At 41.8% G+C, this 15,953-nt stretch overlaps 2 long non-coding RNA genes across 3 annotated transcripts; one reads left to right on the top strand and one right to left on the bottom strand.

The window, feature by feature from the left end:
• Positions 1-379: 379 nt before the first annotated feature.
• Positions 380-14,155, bottom strand: LOC306659442. 2 transcript variants are annotated; one of them, XR_013763296.1, is made up of 4 exons: positions 13,844-14,155; positions 2,117-2,322; positions 922-1,186; positions 380-493 (listed from the first exon to the last, which is right to left on the bottom strand). It is a non-coding gene; the product is annotated as an uncharacterized lncRNA (long non-coding RNA). The 2 variants fall into 2 exon arrangements; XR_013763297.1 differs by lacking the exon at positions 380-493 and having other exon boundaries at positions 803-1,186.
• Positions 12,179-15,542, top strand: LOC306659441. The gene is made up of 3 exons (XR_013763295.1): positions 12,179-12,469; positions 14,515-14,696; positions 15,056-15,542. It is a non-coding gene; the product is annotated as an uncharacterized lncRNA (long non-coding RNA).
• Positions 15,543-15,953: the final 411 nt, after the last annotated feature.

Below are 15,953 nucleotides of genomic sequence, written 5' to 3'. Positions count from 1 at the left end.
CCCCTTCTGTAGCTTAGAGCCTGTTATTGATCACAGTTCTAGGAGTAGGCTGAGGTTAAGAGAATCCTTCTTCCCTGAATATCCGGGTTGTCAGCTAGATGCTTGGCCTCCATTAACCCTTCCAGTTCCCACAATCAACTTCTGAGGGTTGTATTCCCATTCTATTTTTGGAGATCAGGAAACTGAGGAAGAGAGAGGTTATTCAGTTGTTCATGGTCTCCAAACTGTTAAGTGTGCTCCAACCTTCAACCTTAGGACTGTTTAACTCCAAAATATATTTTTCTGTTGGTTGGTTGAAGATGAACCCAGATTAAATAAAATTCCAGGTCAGGATGAATTGTTATAAGACTCCACTCATTCATTCACAAGTGCATATTTTAAGAAAAAGACTATTAGTCGCTCTGGCAATTATTTAGAGATACTGCAACTTCAACCCCTCTGGGGCACAGGGCAGAGTAAATAGAAAAGATTGGCTTCAACAGTCAAGCAGGACCTGCAATAAAATCAGACAATTTCTTATGGATTGACTCAATGTTCTTTGATTTTAGTCAAAGAAGTTCACAGGCCCTAATTTCTTAAACCAGCGATTCGCTTACTTTTCCCATGTGAAATAAAGGGCCTGCTTTGTGCCAATGCATGATACACTCCCAAGGATGTACTCAAAGCTATGATAAATGTACTACACCTGTACTCCTTACTCTCTCACTTAAAAAGATCTATCAGAATACTCATGGATGCTGAGTGGTTACTGGAGTCATAACTTTGAATTCATACTCATTTGTATAAAATAGTACATTATCTGCTAACTTCAGTACTTCCACCATTATGAATAATAAACTCCCTGCAATATACCAAAGAGCTGCAGTGTGTTGAAAACCTAGATGAAGCAAGTGTGGTGGGTATATATTTCCATATACTCACAAAACAGAAGTCCTGCATCTTTTTCTTCATCTTTTATTTTGTGATGATTGTTTTTTGTAGTCCACTTCATCAGAAGGAACACACCCAAGTTATGCAGGCTGACTCTTTCCTCTCTGGCATACTTCACTGTTTCTCTAGTTGCTTTTTCTCCATCCTTAGTTCAAGTAGTCATTCCATTACTTCTGGATGATTCTGTGTTAACCTCTTTTTCTGAATCTTTTCTCTTCCCTTTAAAATCTTTCCATTTCATCACTGCCAGATGAGTCTCCATGAAATATAGTACAAATTCCATTATGTAACAAAACCTTAAATAGCTACATAGACCCAATGCAAACTCTTCATCCTTAATAAGCTTTGCCATCTGATCCCAAAAAATGTTCCAATCTTTTCTACTACCTGTGTCCTATGGCCCAGCCAAAATACAATAGATGATTGGTACCTGTTCGTCGCTTTGCTCACCCAAACTCACCTTATTAAAATGCTGTTTATTCTTCAAGGTTCTATCCTATCCATCCCTCACCTCCCAAAACCTCTCTCTCAATTCTCTAAATCAGAAGTAACTTTCATATTCTAATTTCTATCATTACCTCTAGTTCTCTGGTCTTTTGCTTCTCCCCTCCCCCCGCCACACTCAAGCGTAGACTGTAAGGCCCCCAAAAAGGAAACCCCAACTCTGTCCCATGGATCAACGGCAACCCCAATCAACCGCAGGAGGCGTTACTTGATGCAAACCGCAAGAGGTGTTTATTCCAGCGCGCTGGGACCCGACTCATGACTCACGCAGGAGTCCAAGAGTCGAGTCCCTAGCAGAAAATCTTGTAGGTTTATAAAGGCAGAAACCACACATCGGGAGGGATCGCACATGAAAGGGGTAAAAGGGGGGAAAAAAAAGGAAAAATGGGGAACAAAGCTGCCGGGGAAATTTCAAAGGGGGTCTGGGTTTGCTGATAACATACAACATGTTTCACAATGTTTTACAACAGGGTGTAGATTCTGGTCAATAGTTCCTGGTAATCCTACTGTTTGAGCACTATCTAGCTATCAGGCTCAATTTACTCTTTTACTCTCTGTTTGGGGCTGTTTCCTGGAACAGCTTTAAGGGCTTTGTTCCCATTACTGGGAGGGAGACCTTAGGGAGTTGAGATAAAACAGACAGCTTAAAAAAATGTCCATTCTTTCAGACACATGTACACACAATTATACAAATGCTTCTTGACTTAGGATGGAGGATGTCCAGATAGATCCATCAAATGTTAAGAATACTGTAAGTTGAGAATGCATTGAATACACCTGACCTTCCAACATTCAAGCTTGGTCACACAGCACACTGTAGGGGCTCAGTTGTTCCCCAGCTGATCTTGTAGCTGACTGGGAACTATGGCTTCTGAGGCTGCCCAGCATCTGGCAAAAGAATGGGGACTCTATTTCACTCACCCAGGAAAAGACCCAAATTCAACATTCAAAAGATGGTTTCTACTGAATGCAATCACTTCCTCATCATGGTAAAGTGGGAAAGTTGTAAGTTTGCACCATGGTAATTCAGAGGCTATAACTTCCTTGTCTCTTGAGACCTTGGGTCCTATGCAGTTTAAGTATAGTCTCTCTGCTGAAGTGATCTTGACAATGTTAAGGACAATGGTGAAAAAAGAGAAAAAGGAGGAAAAGAGGGCTGGAGAGCTTTTGGCTTCTCCACTTGTCATGGTTGGCCAGCTATAGTTATTAGAAAGCTTCTCCCTAAATTCATGTGAAATCTGCTCCCTTGAAAGTCACTTCCCTAAAAGATTATTGAGTGACTACTACCTGCAAATTGTATCATTTTAGGAGCAAAGTGCTTATAGCCCACCATGCCTGCCTTCCCGACTCCATCAGAGGAATCAACTTTGTCTCACACACTGAGAAGGAAAAGGCCTTTGCTTACCCACTCTTAGCACCTTCTCCAAGCTTCTTTCAGCTATATGTTCAGCACTTCTCCCCAGATTAATTATTTCAAAGTGTCTTTGCCCATTCCTTTCTGGGTTATAAGATATATGGGTGTAGGGTATAAAAGGGTCATTGAAAGATTTATTGGATTTGTTATCATTCTGTATAACAAACCCCGGAGGGTCAGAGACAGACAGACTAATTTTCCATCCACAAGAGGAATGTGTCTAAGCCTCATGATTAAATCTTCAAATACTTGATGATTTCTGCCATATTTCTCTTAAATCTTTTTTTTTTTTTAATGTTTAGTTACTTTGGAAACAAGACTGGGGGATTGGCAAAGGATCTTAATCGAAAAACCAGGAGATGGGCTTAAAGAGATGTATTTAGAAAGAGGCATCATATATGTATTAAAAACTGAGAGGGTATTATGACAGTTCATTATTATTAGGTTAGGAGAAGTTACTCAGAGCATCTGGAATATGCCAGTCTGTAGTGCTACTCCTAAACCTGCTTTTGGTCTCATAGATTAATTATGTGAATTAGACTTTGTAGTGTGCAGTAACTATGAAATGCATTCATTACCTGACTTGGCACATGGACCAGGCAAATCCACCAATGTCTTCCTTTCCATTGCTACTGCCCTTACCATTGCTCCCCTGATCAAGCCAAGCCACACAAAGCACTGAGGGTAATCTTGCTAAAAATGCATCTCTAATCAGGTTCCTGGACCAATTGTCCTATTTTCTTAAACCTCCAATACCTCCACCCACCTCTTTCCTGAAGGCCCTCCTTAACTCCATATACAGTTGATCACACTCAGATTTCAATGGTAGTACTTTACCTTACCTCTTTAAATCTCTTCCCCACATCTAAGACTATAATTTTACATTTGCAGCCCTGAAGTCTATTGTTGTGCCACCTAACCAGTAAGTGTCTAATATCTGTTTTTTTGGTATTAAAATAGGATAAAGTCCAGCCTCCTTGGTAAAACATTCTAGAACTTCCATAATCTTGACTTTCTCCAGTATGTCTCTTCATGGCTGTTATTCTCTTATAAGCCATAAGACAAACCTGTTCCTTCACAATTCTTGAATTTTTCCACCTTAATGACTCTTACAAGTCTGTTGCTTCCATCTAGATGGCCCTTCCTCTTTCTCTGCTTGTTGAAATCCCACTCATGTTTATGGAAACAATCCAGACATCCTTCCTCCGTGAAGGCTGCCTATGTTCTGGTAACACCTGACCTTTGTTTAACAGCATTGGCTGGATAGTATTTCATGACCTTATTCAATTTCATTTCTACTGCAGGCTTTGGAATGGGGAGTTGGCCGGAGAAGTGCTAAGAAAATTTTGTAGAGTGCCTTACTACTCTAGGGCTTTGCTGACTTTGCTGAGCACACAGTTCTGTCCCATGTGTGTAGATCTTACTCCCAAGTAAGTACTAGAAAACAGCCAGGATAGACACTTAGGGCATGGTTATAACAGGATCAGGCCAAGGTCTTTCCCTGGAAAAGCAATGAGCCAGGCTGCGGAGCCTAGAGCTTCCCAGTTCATGGTCCCCACAGGGATGGATTAAAGGTATAAAGAAAGATTCCTCTCATGACTCAAGGTGTCTGGGCCAGGCCAGCCATCCAAACCCCCAGGAACACAGGTCTCTGGCTGTTATCCAGGTGTGCCTTATAGATACCATATGTGAGTCCTGTTATGAAAAAGGTAGGGAATCACTAATTTCAATCAAATTGAGGCAGATCCCCAAACATGGGCACACACAGGAACAGGAAATGCTCCATTTGAATTCAATATTCTATCTATGGACACAGCACGGAAAACCAGGAACCTAGAGTCAGATGCTGTATCCCAAACTCATCCTTCATATCTGTGTAACTTGGAGCAAATATTGAAACTTTCTCAGCTTCTGCTTCCTCCAGGAATTTTTTCCCCACTGGTGATTTTTTTTTTTTTTTTTTTTTTTAAGTTGACTTCATTTGGAGCAAGGGGAAAGCCATGATTCAAGGTTCCTAGCCTCTTCCTATACTTTGGCCAAGGCAGCTCCCTTCAGTCTTTTCTCCTTAGGGGGAACCAGGTAGGCCTACCCTGGGACAAAATTCCACCTCTGTCAAGTGTCTGGAGGCATCTGAAAGCCACAAAGTGACATCCATGCTTCATTTCAATGCTCACATCCTCAAGTCTATGAAAAACTGTTTTCCATCACTCTGTGGAAAGTGAGTAAATTAGTACACTTTAGGCCAAAACTTTTTCATTCTTAAAATAGACTGTTTTTCTGGCCTGGTAACTTGATCATTTGGTTTTTCTGAGAAAGTACAGGCTCTGGTTAAAGTAAAAACTTTCATGACGTGAGTGCTAAATGCATGCAATTGAAGACACATACTATGACTCCTCCTAGAAAAGGAACATGAACGTCTTCGGGGCATGAAATGCCATGGATGTCATCTGCAGGTGGCTAATTACTCCTCCTCTTGATTAATGTATGACTGTGAGCTAATTTTAGAAAAGATAAAATATGTAGCGTTGGTGCCATTCATTTTTTAACTCAGCAAATAGTTGCTTATGGTAACCATAATACTGCTTGCTAGCAAACAGTCCAGATTAGACTTTCATGGGTAATACGATCTCTACTAATCATTTTAACTCTCTTTTTCGTTCTGCGTATGGAGCACCTTCATTCTGCTCCTCCAAGTTGGGTTGGTGTGGATTCATAAATGACTTCACTTATTCAAGACAGAGAACTGGGTCAAAAGAACTTCCTGAAATCTCTTCCTCAGTCTGATAAATGGAATCTGAGCAACAGAAAGCAAATAGCAGTAAATAAAGCAGGTGAGCTCTGAGTGGATCACAAGATCCAGAGACAAACCTTCTTACTCAGCAGTGATTCCATCTCAGATATTAATTTTTAGGAGAATCCGAATTGTGATTTCTCCTCTGTTTTTGTGTAGCTGTGACTTATCGCAGTTCGACTTCCTACATTAAGATTTTTATTGTTAGCCTGGATCTTCGCCATTACAGAATCCTGCTTGCTCAGAGACCTGTCCTGAAGGTAGGACTGTCTTGGTGTACGAAGATCACTTTTAGGTACAAGGTACCTCCTTCACCATTCACAGATGTGATTTATTCAGTCCTTTGCACACATTGGCTTCTTTCTCCACCCACAGAACTGGAAAGAAGGGTCTTGTTTATATAAGGTGGTTGTAAAATGAATCTGCTCCTACAAGGCCTCTGCTTTGCAGTGGGAAGGACTCCTGGGCACGCTCTGCAGCATATAAACCCACACTTTCATCAGTACCTGGCATACCTTCTCCATTGATAGCCTGCAAATTCTCTTCCCTTATTGGAACCTACTAATGTTTCTTCACTTAAAAACTTGATTGGGTTTCTGGAATCTTCTATTAATCTCCAGCTGGGTGTGGTCAGGTTGTGTTTAAACACTACCTGTTTCAAAGCCTGCACTGACCCTCCTTGTAGAAATACACATTCCTTCCTGTTAGTGCCTTCGGCATTTATCCACAACCTCTTTCTTGCATTTACCACTTTTTACCTTGTGATACAGTAATTTTTATTACTCAGTGCTATTATAGGTCAAGCATCCCTAAGACAAAACTCTGAAATTTGAAATGTTTCAAGATCTGAAACTCTTTAAATGCTTATGTGACATTACAAGTGGAAATTTCCACACTCTGAAACTGTTTCATACAGAAAATTATTAGAAAAATTGTATAAGATTATCTTTGCCTTATATGTATGAGGGGCATATGAAACATAAATGAATGTCATGTTAGACTTGGATTCCATCCCCAAGTTATCTCAGTATGTGTATGCAAATGGTTCAAAATCCAAAAAAATCTGAAATCTGAAACACTTTATGTTCTGAGCATTTCAAATAAGGGATACTCAACTGTGTTAATATAAACTCCATAAATCTCCTTATTCCCATCAGGGCAAGGACTAGCTTGAGGCCATTCAGAGACTTGCCTCACACACAAAATCTCAAAAAAAAAAAAAAATTCCAGTCAAAATAAATAACACTTTAATATGATTCTTAAAAAATAAATGCAAAAAAAATTATGAACAAAACATGAACGTTTTCAATAATGATTGAGCATTCTTTCTTTTACTTTCATTTTAGTTTTTAATGTTTTTTTTTTTTCCTTTTTTTCTCAGTTTCCAACATGGCCTGGCATAGTTATTGATTGTATTTTTATGAGAAATTTTGACATTTTTTCATCACAGATTTTGTTTTGCACTAATTTTGATTTCTTCAAATACTGCATTGAGGTATTACCTTAATTCCAGAGTGTTTCTTGCATCCCCTTAAATGATGTCCCTGATATGAGCACCTCACCCTGGGCCTGGCTCTGATTACCATAGCAACTAGCTTGGGACTTTGCCCATCACTATAGATTCAACTAATACTTTGTGGAATGAATGAACGAATGCCAGCAGAGATTTTGGATACTTTTCTTTTTTCTAAAGGTAAAACAACACCTAACACAGAACCCAGCAAGTCCCACAGTGTTTAGACAGGTAAGGGTAAAGGGAGTTTTATGGGTCTCAAGTGGCCCCGAGGGTACAAATCAGCAAAGTTCTGCCAGTTAAAATAACTGATCCCGAGGCTCTGTCACTGTCACAAAGCATCCCCACCCCAGTTTTGTTTTATTTCATAAGCAAATAATTCTTAAGAAGCTGAAGAATTGTGGAGGCACAGAATCATCTTTCACTTCCTCCTTGAGAATTGTAAGGTTCCAAGAACAAAATCAACCTCTTTGGAAGCTGGAAAGGATAGGGACAGGGATTCTGCTGACAGGCTTCTTCAGGGAGCCTAGATGCTTCCAGGGAAAAGAGGAGGCCAAGGGCCAGAAGACCAAGTGTAAGGCTCCAACCCTGCCAACCACACTCCCTAGCATGACAGAAAGTAAATGTTCATTTCTGTACATTAGCACAGACAAATAGGAGAGATTCCTTTTCTCAGAGCAAAAAGAAATAGATCATGTAGGTCATGTATGACTAACACACACTCTGAAGACTACTGTTGATTCCTCAGTCTATTCACCAACTTTTACCCTTAAAGACAAAAAGGATTATTCATGAAATCCTTTCACAAACCATCTCTAGAAAATAGAATCTGTAATAACAAAATAATTTCTATGGCTTGGTAGAAGGCCCAAAAAAATAATGTCCTTGATTTGGTTACAGGAATTCTATTCGGCAAACAATACTGTTAAAGTGTTTTCTCTGGGTTCAATCCACCTAATAGTCCTAAGGGGGAGAAATAGATTTTATTTTGTTATCATTACCATGATTTATATTTTGTCTTGTCATCATAAATTGTTAGTCTTTATCTCTCCTGATTCCTTCTAACCTTTTAAAAGTTAGCTAAATTAACTTTTAAGAAGAGTCTAAGTAACTTACTCTCTAAGTCCAGGATAGAGAAGAAAATGATTCTTAGACATATCCTCCTGTGTCTCTGACAGTCTTCAGATCACTTATTTTCCACTTGGGTTCTTTGCTGTTTTATTGTGCAGTTGCTGAAACTTCCTTTCTGCTCTACCTCTGGAAATTTGGGGATTGGAGATCTAGTGATATACTTCTGTTAACAAATTATTTTATAGGAAAAATACTTAGACCTTTCTGGAGTGTTCTTAAGTCAGCCTCCATAACTGGTTGGTCTAGAATCCACACTTGATGGAAACTATGTAGCCTACTGCGTGCCAGCCACATCCAGCATTCCTGTGGTATCCTGTTCAACCCTTAGAAGAGCCCAGATGGGAGATCAGGTATTGTTGGGCTCATTTAGAAGGAATAAAGAGCAAAACTCAAGGAGATTGTAAGTTGCCCAGGATCACAAGACCAGCAAAGGGTGAGGCCACAGTTTGCCTGGGTCTCTTGCCTCCACTGCTTACCACTTGTCATTGTCTGGGTATTGCCACAGCCTGCCATCACCTTAGAAGGGAAATTCTGCACTATTTTTGCTGCAAGAGACACATAGGATGTGTTGTTCCAACCCGATATGTCAAGTGGTTAATTTCCAGGGCAAAATGAAATGAGTCCAAAGAAGTATCAGGCATTACTCTAAGCTATTTGAAGAGACAAGCACTGTCAATCCAGCTGTCCAGACCATTTTCCATATTGATCAGGGACACTGCATTCTTCTCAAACCTCCCCCTAATTTAGAGAAGCTTATGAGTAATAAGTTCTAAATCACCTTGGAAGAACTGGTAGAGTGATCATGTATAAGAAAGAGAATGATCTGATCCTACAAAAAGGGAAATGCACCAAGTCCCCATGTTTAATTCAGTGCACACATTTGCATAGTTGTGTATGTTGGGGCTGGGGAGAGTATGTGTAACAGAAACTAATTAATGTTGAAAATATACATTCTTAATTAATCAGGAACATAATTTCAGTAAACAGACAAGTAGTCATGGCTACAACCATAATAAACAAAATGATTTAAATTTAAAAAGGTTCAAGGGAGTAAAGCAGAATAGCATATCATAGTAGTTAAGCTTATAGTTAGTTGCCTGAGTTGATAGCCCAGTCCTGTTAACCATGGTTAGCTGCGAGACATTTGTTTGGTTGGTCACTTAAAGACAAACAAAACAAACAAGTAACCCTTAACGTTGTGGTTTGGCTCTAAAGTGTCCCCCAAAAGCTCATGTGTCGAAGGTTTGGTGTACAAATGCAGCAATGTTCAGAGGTGAGGTCCTGGGGAAGTGATTGGCTCATAAGGGCTCTGACCTCATTAGTGGATTAATCCACTGATGGGTTCATAGCTTAATGGATTATTGGGAGGTGGTGAAAGCTTCAGGAAGTAGGGCCTAGTTGGAGGATGTAAGTCACTGGAGATGTGTTTGAAGGGCATATTTTGTCCCTGTTCCCTTCCTCCCTGCTTCTAGCTGCCATGATGTGAGCAGCTTTGCTCAGCCACACCCTTTCTACCATGATTTTCTGCTTCACCATGGGCCCAGAAACAATGGATCCAAGTGACCATGGGCTGAAACCTCTGAAGTCATGAGCCAAAATAAGTCTTTCCTCCTTTGAAGTTGTTTTTCTCAGGTATTTTTGTCACAGCAACAGAAAGCTGACCCACACACTTGTGTGTTCTGTATCCCAATCTATGAAATGGGCATGATAATAGCAAGAATGATAAGGCTGTTGTGAAGATTAAATGAAAAAGTACACATGAAGTGCCCAACACTTCATAAAAGAGTGTTGATATCAAGGCATGAAATATCTGTAGCATTTTTTAGCTCCTGGTAATAGGATAATTTATTTCTTAGATTCAAAAAGTTGGGAAAGAATTAATCACAATAGAATTGTCATCAAGTTTAAAGATAAAGAAAATAATTTAATAAATGGAAGTCAGTGTGACCCCAATAACTAAGGAAAATAAGGCATACAAAGCATGGGGAAAGGACATCTAACCAATAAATAGTAATTGCAATACAGTTGACACCTGATCTTTAGAACATCTATGTTCTTTTAATAATGATTAGGCTTAAGATCCTGCTCAGTGGCTCTGCATTAATCATAGAAGACACATAAGCAAAATTAAATAAAAAAACAGCAGATATCCCTTGTAAAAGAAATGTAAGTGGAAAGTCCTATAATAATGTTTCCATTGTGCTCTTCACTTAGATTGGAGAGTCAGAGAATTGTGTAAATTCTACAGGCCAGTAGGCTGAAGTGGAAACATCCAGATGCTGTGAGCCCTCTTGGATCCATTAACCAAGAGAACCTGTGCTGAGTGAATTGATAACAACTTCCCCAAAGTCACAGAGCTTTATCAAATCAGCACAATTCTGGGTGGCAAATGTGGTGGGAAGAACTTAGGGTCCTTTCTATGAAGTTAGACACAACACTGAGGATACTATAAACTTTTTAGAAATAATTCATGAAGGTGATAAATAAGCCCCACTCTTTTATGTTCTGAAATATTAACAAGGACCCCACCTCTTGAGAGAGTGAGTAAAATCTATTGCACATCATCAGTCTGTAATACTTTCTTGCAAATGTGAGAGAACCTAAATTTGGGGAAGGTGGTAGACAGTTCCACAGGGAGACCTTATACTGTGATCTGTGCCTGGATAGCTGCCTAATTTAAAATATGGTTTCAATACACCAGCTCCAAAATGGTGCTGAGCACATTCCTGTTCCTATATCTCTGTTTCCCTATTCACAAAGTGGGAATAATAACAGTGTCTACCTCATAGAGTTATCATGTGTGGCATGCTGTAGGTGCTAAATAATTGTCAGCTGTCATGCCCATTCTGAGTCATTCAACTCTTCAATAGTCTAGCAAAAATTATTTGAAAAAAAATGATGATTACCAAAAACTGCACATTGCATACAGATAAAATATCTAATATTGTACATTGCACATTATAGGGACTTTACCCATGATGGTGGGCCTCACATAATATGGATAATTCTGCAATTCCTGATTGCTATGTGAAGAGGCAGCAGGCACACTGTGCTTCATCTCTGAGTGATATTCTCTTCCTTGGTGAAGTCCATGACTTCCTTGTCTTTGGTAAGTACTTTTAGGATTCATTTTAAATGCACTCACTGCATATATAGATGGACGGTGGTTGCTGACGAGGTCTCTCCTTCACAGAACTTAAATTCTGGTTAGGCAAAGGGCAACAACCACAACTGAGAAGAGTTCAAATAGGAGGGGCTTGGGAATCAGGAGCTGTTAGGGAGAAGAAAGAAAGGCTTCTCTAGGGAGTAAGGTCAAAGCTGAAGGTTTCTGAGTGTGAGCTTCACTGGAGAAAATGCTCAGGCAGGTGGTAGATGTGGTCCCAAGAGCTGAAGAGACCAGAAGGCTGGAGCTAAGGAGAGGGACGCATGCTACCTCTTTATAGCAAGATGAGGAGGAAAGGTGAATAGCAGCCAGAATGATCCAGGCTTGAAGGTCACATCACAAGGTAGCAGGGAATCACAGAAGGGTTTCAAGCTGGGGACTGGAACCATCCAAAGTGATATTAAGAAGGATTATTCTGACAGTTCTGTGGGGCTCCTAGTAAGAGGTGGTGGTCTCCACACAGGTGTTCATGCATTGTCTCCTGGAGATTCAGCACCAGCCTTGGGTGGTTTGGATGCAAAGAAGTTCACAGATGAGAAATATTTAACTATTTGGCTTAAAACTAAAGCTGGTCCTCCCTACCCACTAAATCATGATAGATAGAAACATTAACCAGTAGCCTGTCCTTCTGCAAACTACACGCAGAACATATTTAGTTTGGAAAGAGAAGTGAAGTCATATCTGAGGTGGAGCGTGGGGGTTGTCAACTGATGTCACTTATCTGCACTAATCTCCTCAGCCCATGGCCTCCCAAACTGAAGGACTGTTTGACCTCCTTTCACCCTAATTAAGCTTATCATCGAAGGGCCCCAAAGTGGCCAGGAATAGCTCAACACCAGTCCCTTTAGCCAAACAATCAGCAAACAAAGATAACTTTAAAGAGTGTCAAGCCCAGCTTTATGACTCTCCTTGGCACCAAGGCCATTGCCTCCTTGGCCTAACTATCAGACTCAATTGCCCAGACTGCTTGTTAGTTGACCTGCGGGGACCAAGTATGACTCATCTACGTCCTGTGGAGCAAAGGTAACTGGGGATGCAAAAGCCAAGTGCTGCCTCCCACCAGGCCATCAGCACTGAGGGCACTGAGCTGTTTCCACGGGTGCAGACCCAGGCTGGCTGAAGTGTGCGGATGAGATCTCACTCCAAGAGGATACAACTGAGGGTGTGTACATCCCTTAAAAAACGGAGGTCCTCAGAGCTGACCATTCCAAGTCACTCTTAATATCATCTCACTGAGCAGCCTAGAGACTAGTGATCATCAATTATGTGAACTTTTATTTACAATTTGGATATCTCAACCACACAAGAGGAATTCTTATCTTGGAAGAAGTTAGATTAAGGGCCTCAGTAATATAATAATAACATCGGTATCATTTATTAGCAGAACATTATATTCTGAAAGCAGTATGTCTTCCAGGTTATGTACATCATCTCTTAAGTCACGACTTAGGGTGTACTTATGAGTCACTGGGGATCTTTAAAAACTGATGTGGGGGCCACCCTCCAAAGACTCTGATTTAATTGATCTGGGTGGGGCCTAGACATTGGCATTTTAAGGATCCGAAGGGACTTCTGATGTGCAGCCTGGGCTGAGAGCCATAGCTTTCATTGCCACAACAGCCTGCAATGCAGGGGACTCTGGCTGAGGAAAATAGGGCCCAGAGAGAGCAAACAACTTGCCTAAGAGCAAGACCAAGGACTTTGACCTTCAGTTTGTTTGGTCACCAAACTCTGCTCCCAAGTTGCTGCGCAAATTATTTAGTGAATTCTTGAATAAAGCGCAAATAGGGAGAACTCACAGAGAAGACAGGGGGACCCAGGGCAGCAGCAGCAGCACTCCATGGGGGCCTGGAAACTGTGAGAAAAAAACTTCATCACTCCCCTGGCACAGCCGAGCAGGGTGGAGGTGGCTGCAGGCGAGAGGTCCCAAGGAGAATAGCCTGAGGGGCAAATAACTGGCTTCATGGTTGCAGCATTTCCTGGACTCCATCCAAGCCCCAGGGACTGGCACAGAAGAGATACCTGGCAGAAAGTTGAAGAGGGCAGGGCCAGGCAAGGGCAGGCAGCTCACAACACTCTGTGTTGTCATGTGGCTGCAGAGAGATGAACTTCCTGCACTGTGTTTGCTGTCTCTTGCTGTGCTGTGTCAACTCAGTGCTGACACCCGGTTTCCCAAGCTACCTCTGAACTCTTCTGAAATATTGGGATTAACTCAGAAAGGTCTCACAAGTCAATATAGTATGGGATGTAAAGGAAGCATCCTCATGCCGGAAATCAACATCCAGTGGGATTCTGAAGCAGGGCTTCCTTCCCTCTCTGCTGGGAACCCTCCAGCACAGGGCCCTCGGCTCTCAGCCTCCTAGAAAAAGCATGGAACTGACAAGTCAAGGAACTGACCTCCTTCCAAGTCTCCTGCGTCATAGGTGAATCTCCCAAAGTAGTTCTGGAATCATTGCCGCCAGTGGCTGTGAAAGAATCAATCCCTGAGGGGTGAGGAGAGGGGAGAAGTTTCTGGAATTTGGGGTAGAGGTGTCTGGTCCTCTCCATACTCATACTCCCCATGAAGGCTTGGACAGGTCACCTCTATTCATTCATTCATTTACTCAACACTTATCAGGGGTTGATAGCACTGGGGAATCTTGGAGGAGTAAGGTCAGCAGGTGAGAAGTGTCCACAGGGCAAACAAAACAAAGGAGGACAGTGCTGGTGCCTAGGAGCACAGGGAGGCACCCTGGACCCGGCAGGAAGTGGGAGGAAGATTTCCTGGAGGGGCGGTACCTGACCTGAGACTCACCAAATGCCTAGCTGTCGCGGGAGTGAAGTGGATGGTGGGGGCAATGGTTTTCCAGGTGCAGGGGGCAACCTCAGCAAAGGAGTAGAGATTCAGTCCTAGACCTCAACAAAGGGCGTTCCTTGTCGAAAGGTTACCCTGGCGGAGCTCCAGAAACTCTTCCTTCTCTCCATGTCAGAGGCTGGGACTTCCTTCTCTACATGCAGGCCAAAGGGCTCATGCTGAGCACAATTGAATTCCTAACTCAGATTTTTTTTTTTTTTTTTTTTTTTTTCAGCAGAAGCATGCGATTCTGAAGTCCTGCCAACCACATCAAAGAGCTTTTCCCAAGAAGGCATGAGCCGGGTAGAGGCAGCTGCAGAGTGGGAGGAGAGTGGGGTTTTGAACCAGAAAACAAGAGTCGAACGAGGCCAACAATGCACAAAGCACAGGTGCTGCATAAAGTGTCTTTTCCACTTGGTGAGCATTGTGTTTTATAATATTAAATGTCCTAACAGGGCAAACAAGTAGACTTTGGAGGGAGGCACAGCTGGATTTCAGCCCTGGATCTACCATTTAAGATCTTGGACCACTTACTGCAGATTTCTTAGTTTCACAGTTTCCATCTATAAAACAGAACTGAGCATATCCCCAAATCCACTTTGGTGATAATTAGGTGAGATAATAGCCGATCGGCACTTAAAGCTTGGCACAGAAAGGGTTTCAGCAAATGGTAGCTGAGGTTCATGGTTCTCTTGAGAACTGGTTCTTGGTCTAAAGAGAATAAAGTAAGGGCTCAGTCCCCAAGTGGGCCAGTTAATAAGTGGCCCCTCCCTTAGTCTTCTCAGAAATGTCTGTGATGAGCCTCTGTGCTGGGGAGACTGCAGAAGGAGTCAGCAGAAACCCGTTTACCTCTACTCAAAAAACAGCTCTAGGGGGCATGGTGTGCACGCCTTCCAGTGACTCAGGAGGCTGGGACAGGAGGATCGCAAGCTCAAGGCCAGTCTCAGCAACTTAGTGAGGCCCTAAGCAATTTAGTGAGACCCTGTCGCAGAATAAAAATAAATAAATAAAAAGAGCTGCAGATATGGCTCGGTGGCACCCCTGGCTTCAATTCCCAGTACCAAAAACAAAACAAAATAAAATCCCTCCAATCGCATGTTGTACTGAGACCCATTCTGTGACATAATTAATTCCAAAATGTGACTTCTATTTGGGATCAAAGCAATTCCATCTCTTCCTTGGCAATTTTTGCAAAAAACAGAAACCATAAGAATAAAGGAAACCTCAGATATATCAGCATGAACCACTCTGTATCTTCCCTACATTTTCGGAGACTTTCTTTGCTTTGGGGATTTCATTATTTCCCTCTCATCTTTACATGTGTGTCTGGAATATGGGAACCTGGCTTCTAGTCATCTAATACTTAATGTCCCTTCTACTCCTCCCTTAATTCCATCACCATCCTGGGCCAATGTTTGAGGAGCTCTCAGAACAGTCCTGGACAAGGGTTCAAGAATGGCTATCTTTAACCAGCAGAAAGTACTGATTGATAGGATTGTAAATCTGATGACAAGTGCATTTGCACTGAGGTCTCATAGGGAGACTGTCTCCATCCAGGACAGCATGGGTCACCATCAGGCCGGGTCTTCTCAGTGCCTCCCTGACCTCACAGCTGTCTCTGTGTGATGTGGTGTAGTGTTGAGGTGTAGTCTTCCTAGGTCTGCTATTACCACA

This window comes from Sciurus vulgaris (assembly GCF_902686455.1).
Source record: "Sciurus vulgaris genome assembly, chromosome: 4".
Lineage (NCBI taxonomy): Eukaryota > Metazoa > Chordata > Mammalia > Rodentia > Sciuridae > Sciurus > Sciurus vulgaris.
This window is presented reverse-complemented; position numbering and strand designations above follow the sequence as displayed.